Source organism: Ailuropoda melanoleuca, chromosome 5 (genome assembly GCF_002007445.2).
Source record: "Ailuropoda melanoleuca isolate Jingjing chromosome 5, ASM200744v2, whole genome shotgun sequence".
In the NCBI taxonomy this organism is placed as follows: domain Eukaryota; kingdom Metazoa; phylum Chordata; class Mammalia; order Carnivora; family Ursidae; genus Ailuropoda; species Ailuropoda melanoleuca.
In genome coordinates, this window is record NC_048222.1 from 19,382,230 (window position 1) to 19,387,705 (window position 5,476).

The window sequence follows — 5,476 nt, forward strand, 5'->3', positions numbered from 1 at the left end:
AAAACATTCTAAAATTTGTATGGAGCCACAAAAGAAAGAAGAACAAAGCTGGAAGCATCACACTCCCTGATTTCAAACTATTTTACAAAGCTGTAGAAATCAGGACAAGATGGTATTGGCATAAAAACAGACACATAGATCAGTGGAACAGGGTAGAGATCCCAGAAATGAACCCACACATGCATGGCCAATTAATGACAAAGGAGGCCCCAGCAGCCCATGTCCAGGGTTTCGATCTGCTCCCTTGTGCAGGCCTGAGACTCACACCTGTCTTTCTGGGTGCCCTGTGCCTCAAAGGCTGACAGTGCTGTGGGTTCTGAGGAGCACTGGCCATCTCTCATGCTCCTGTATCCTCGCTTGCAGCTAATTGCTAAATCATTTTCATTTTCCTCCTTGCTTTCCGTCTCCTAAAAAACTGCTAAAATCTTTCATGTTCTGAAGTCCCCTCTTCTGATCTCTTAACTCTTTTCCTGTCATTTTAGCAAAGCCTCTGGATGTCAGAGGTTTGGTTAGAAGTCCCGTGGGTCATGCTTTGAGCTATTAGGTAGTTCTGCCTGCTGGGAGATCACCTCTGTGTCTGCTTTGAGGGTTTCTTTGCCCGTAGTAATAAAAAAAACGATGCCATCTTTCTGTTGACCCCTGAAAGTCAGGCTCCTTAGTCAGGCTCCTTTGAGCCCTCTTCTGAACTCAGACCTTGGCCCCTCTCCTGGCCTCAGCTTCCTTAGCCAGTTCTTAGCAAGAATCCTGTTAGGTCAGGTTAGAATAGTCCCCTCCTTTTGGTGTTCCTCATGGCGATTTTCCGTCCACTGACGCCCCTCACTCTGTTCCTTGGCTATAAATCCCTTCTCGTCCTCTTGCACTCAGGGTTGAGCACCATTTCTCTGCTCTACTCAACAGTCTTCAATAAAGTCTTCCTTGCCATTTTACCCAGCACCAGAATAATTTTTTTTCTCTAACTCTGGTAATTGAGAAGCAGTGCTCAACCGGGGACTGAAATAGGAACTGAAACATTGGTCTTTGCCTCATGAGCACTTTGCTTGACCTACGTAGCACGGGAGGTGATTTTCCAGGGCATGAGTTTTCCAACTGTGAACTGCAACCCATGAGTATAGTGAAACCAGTTACTAAATCGCAACCAGCATTTCAAAAATGAAATCAAGCAGAGTTGGCAAACCCCACTGAGCACCGCCTGCGGTGGGGGAGGTGCAGACTCGGGAAAACTTTGTTTCAGTTCGTGTGCCTGTGCACTGGGTCAAGGTGTAAATATATTTCTTACTGTGGAAACTGGTAAAATCTTCCAGCCATTGGTTCTAGGAAACGGATTTGAGCCGTTTGCTTTGTTTTTCTAAGAACAGCACTGCCGGTCGGACTGACACTGTCATCTCTATCTTCGTGGGGGATGGATTTGGTAAGTAAGTTCTCAGCCATGGAGTGCTAATATATTGATTTCTCAGTCTCTCTTTTACTGTAACTTGTTTAGCATTCTCTTTTAGTTAAAGTGTTGTCTTAACTTTGTCTTGCTTAGGAAAGCCAGGATATATACGAAGAACTTCCTTCCCATGACGGTGATGAGTAGATGGCCAGAGAAGGACACCGAGTCAATATCAAACAAATTAAAAGCAACAGCCAAACTGACCCCCCACATTTCTGTTTGGAGTGAAACTAAGCCTTTGTGAATAATCTGTATTTTAAATTATTAGCTCTTGGGAACCTGAGGAAGGAGTATCTGATTCAACTTTCTATTACCTCTTGGTGGGTGGTAGGAATTGCACAGTAAGGGATTAGTGGCAGGATTTAATGCTTAGAATCACAAAATAAGTAAAACGAATTCTACAGAAGAATAGACCATTGGAGGCTCTGTGGCTGGCATTTCTGCTCGTTTCTGCTGTGATTTGGTGGTTGTGATTTGAACTGGTCCACACCAGACCAGTCACAGTTTTGTTGCATAGGTAGAGAACTCAACCACTGGATACCCTAGAGCTTTGCGCGGGTGTAAACATGAGAGGTGGGTCACCCAAAGTTCAGGTGAGCCCTATCTAGAAAGTTAGCAAATCTAAGGGATCTTTTGGGACCCCTGAGACAGGGCTTTATGATTGGTGAAGAAATGAGGACTCACGATTAGCTTGGTTATCTACCAAGACCGGAAAGTATTTGATTTTGCTACTTTATAGGAGAGTTTATTTTGGGGGGATTTGTATTAACCTCGTTCTTTTGTTTAATGCTGACTAGTTATTTGGTGAACTTTTATGAATAAAGAATCAGGGGTGCCTGGGTGGCTCAGTCAATTGAGCATCCAACTCTTGCTTTTGGCTCAGGTCATGATCTCACAGTCACAGGATCGAGCCCTGAGTCAGGCTCCATCCATGCTCAGCAGGGAGTCTGCTTGAGGATTTCCTCTCTCTCCCCCTCTGCCCCTCCCCCTGCTCTCTCTCTCTCTCTCTCTCTCAAAATAAATAAATAAATAATCTTTAAAAAAGAATCAGATCTTGAAGGCAACTTGCTTCATCTGTGGTGAAAAAAGCATATCAAGCCTGCCATTATAACCTGAAACACTTTACCTAAGAAAAATAAAACAACTGAACAAAGAAAAAATCTAGTACATGGAACAAATTGAAGTAAGAATTGGCCCAGTGGACTTATTTTTAATATATGAATGTTCCCTGCTTTCTAACTAGCCATCAAATCCCTCGGTCCTTTCCTTCTTTCCCTTCCTTCAACTGAGTTAAATTTGGATGCTAAGGAAACCATGTGATAACTTTATTTTTGCATTCTTCTGTTTGGTTAAAATGGTGGGAAAGACTCTTAAAAAGCTAGCTGCCAGGGGAAACATGCATCCATTAGAAGAAGCCAGTCTTGCTTTGTGGTTGCCCATTGTGTAAATGTCTACATTCTTTTTTTAATTGTTATTTAATTATTTATTATTCGGTATTTGTTTTTCAGCCAAAGCTCCCTGGAAGAGGAAATTCCTTTCCAACAGAGCTCTCCAGGAGAAGCAGAGAAAGATCTCCGCTCTGAGATTAGCTAGGATTGCTGGGGAGGCATGTGGTGAAGATCGTAATAGCAACAGTAATGACACACTGTGGGTCTGCTCTCAGGCACAGCGCCAAATGCTTGACCTGGATTGTTTCATTTAATCTACACAGCAACCACGTGAGATAGGTGTTTCAGTTGTCTCCATTTTACAGATGAAGAAACTGAGGTAGAGTGAGGTTAAACCACTTGTCAAAGTCAGCGCCAGCTTTGAATCCTGGCAGTCTGAGCTGGAGTCTTGGCTCTGTCCAACTTTGTGATATTGTCTCCTCCTGGAAGTTCTTGCTGATCAGCTGCAAACAGCTCAGAGGTTTCTTTATAAAAAAGATATAAATAAAGGAAAATGAAGGTAGTCTTTTTTTTTAACCTTCAAAGAAAGCAGAAAAGTTAGAGACAGAAACAGAAGTAAAAAAAAAAAAAGGATTTAGATCAAGCAGTAAGTATTCAATAACTCAAGTTTAAAAAGGCACTAGGTCATATGTGAGTTTTTGTATTTCTTTAAATCTTCCTTTGAAAGACTTGCAATGTCTCTCCTCTAATAATTAGACTTTAAGCATTTACGACATTTACGCTAATATTTATAATTCTTATAGTGGTTACATGGTATCTGGTCTCACTTGCCCTCTCTTTTGTCAGAATATCTTGCAAGACCAACCTACACAACCTCACACCTGCCCACATTTCTCCTAATGACAAGGACGGGGCTAGGGTTGGAACTCACAGAAAGCCATCAGATGAAGGCCAACATCACCGCCTTGGTGATTGCCTTCGGTCTGGCCTCTCTCTTGGGCCATTCTCTTCCTAATTGTTTTTACTATATCTTTAATGGGCAACAACTTCATTCAATTCTCCTATGTTTGGTGGTCCCAGATACTAATGTGACTGCTCTTCAGATAGCCCCTGTTGGGTTCAGGGGCAAAGAAGAAGGGAAATGACCTTCTCCATGACAAGAGTGTTTCAGGGAACGCTGGCGGGAAATCCTTTAGTCAAATTGTGGTTCGCCAAAATGAAGGGGCACTTTTTCTATCAGCCGCTTTGTTTCGGCAGCCAGGATAGGACAACTCTGTCCTGTTGTTTATTAGTCACACGTCCTATATAACAAGACATGACACAGGTTTGGGTGTTTTTTCTTCTTCTTTTTTTTAATGATGAAGGAGAAGAGTAAAAGAAAAGGTAATTAAAGGGGCAGGACTAGAGCCTTCAAGCAGAATTTCCCACCCCTAATGTAAAGGAAGTTTTTCTAGACCTGAACTTTTAAACAAGAGAATGATGCTGTCGTCCCTCAGTATCAGAAACAATATTATTCAAACTGAAGACTTCAGAGGGGAGGGGTGGGGGAATGGGATAGACTGGTGATGGGTAGTAAGGAGGGCACGTATTGCATGGTGCACTGGGTGTTATACGCAACTAATGAAGCATCAAACTTTACATCGGAATCTGGGGATGTACTGTATGGTGATTAACATAATATAATAAAATAAAAAAAAAAAGAAACAATATTATTAGTTTAGTGCCGGAAAAAAAATCACACAATTGTACCACACTTCAGATTCATGGGGCTGACAGTTTTCTCCCTGCGTTTTATTTTTAAAGTCCGAATTTGCTTCCAGTGCCTAAAATGCCCCACTGCTGATACGGATAAGGAGATTGTATAATTGGCAGTGAATTTCTTATGAGTTTCTCGTCCGCTCATTTTTGTGTAGTTGGAATGTTTTGCTTCGTTGGGTTTTTCTGAGCCCCAGTAAAGTTAGTCTCTGGCAAACCTGCAGTCACTTCTGCAGGAGGGAGATGGAAGGTTTATGAGAAGTGAGTTTGCTGGTAATGGGTAGCACACAAGACACGACACAAAAGATGGTTAGGGACCCGGGAGGCTAGAAGGCAGGGGTGGGGTGAAATTACTGACAAGAGACACTACAGTCCTTTATAAAAAAAAAGCATCTGAAGAATTTGTCTATTCATCATTTATCCAGCATCTGCTGTCTGGGGCAGTGATTCCAAATTCCCGACCCATTAGGAGCTGGGGCACCCTGTTGCTGTTCGCTTGAAAATATAATTAATTCCTTTCTCTCCCTCTTCTCAAAAATCATGCATACATTAAAATCAAACTAAAGTGAATCTGCATTTTTGTCCTTTTAAAATACATTTTTTTTCCAACTATAAGGTCTAAAAAAAAAATTTCTCCTTGAAATAATTATAGTCCTCTCCAGGGAGTCATGAAACCATAACTTGTCTAGAGCGGCACCCGTTTAGACCTTCGTAATTACCTAGTGAGTCAGCACTGGCCGACATCCCAGGAGTCTGTTCCTACTGCGGGGAATAATTTTCCATTCCTGGGGGAGCCCCCTGGGAGACACCTTCTCTGATTCCTCCAGTCGGAGAAGTGATCTGCACGCTGTCTTCCTCACAGCCATTCGCCCTTTTCTGACTGCATGTCATGTGGGCTATA

At 42.4% G+C, this 5,476-nt stretch overlaps 1 long non-coding RNA gene across 1 annotated transcript; it reads left to right on the top strand.

The window, feature by feature from the left end:
- The first annotated feature begins 645 nt into the window (after window positions 1-645).
- LOC117802293 lies at window positions 646-4,432 on the top strand. The gene is made up of 3 exons (XR_004625391.1): window positions 646-1,408; window positions 1,526-1,752; window positions 2,941-4,432. It is a non-coding gene; the product is annotated as an uncharacterized LOC117802293 (long non-coding RNA).
- Window positions 4,433-5,476: the final 1,044 nt, after the last annotated feature.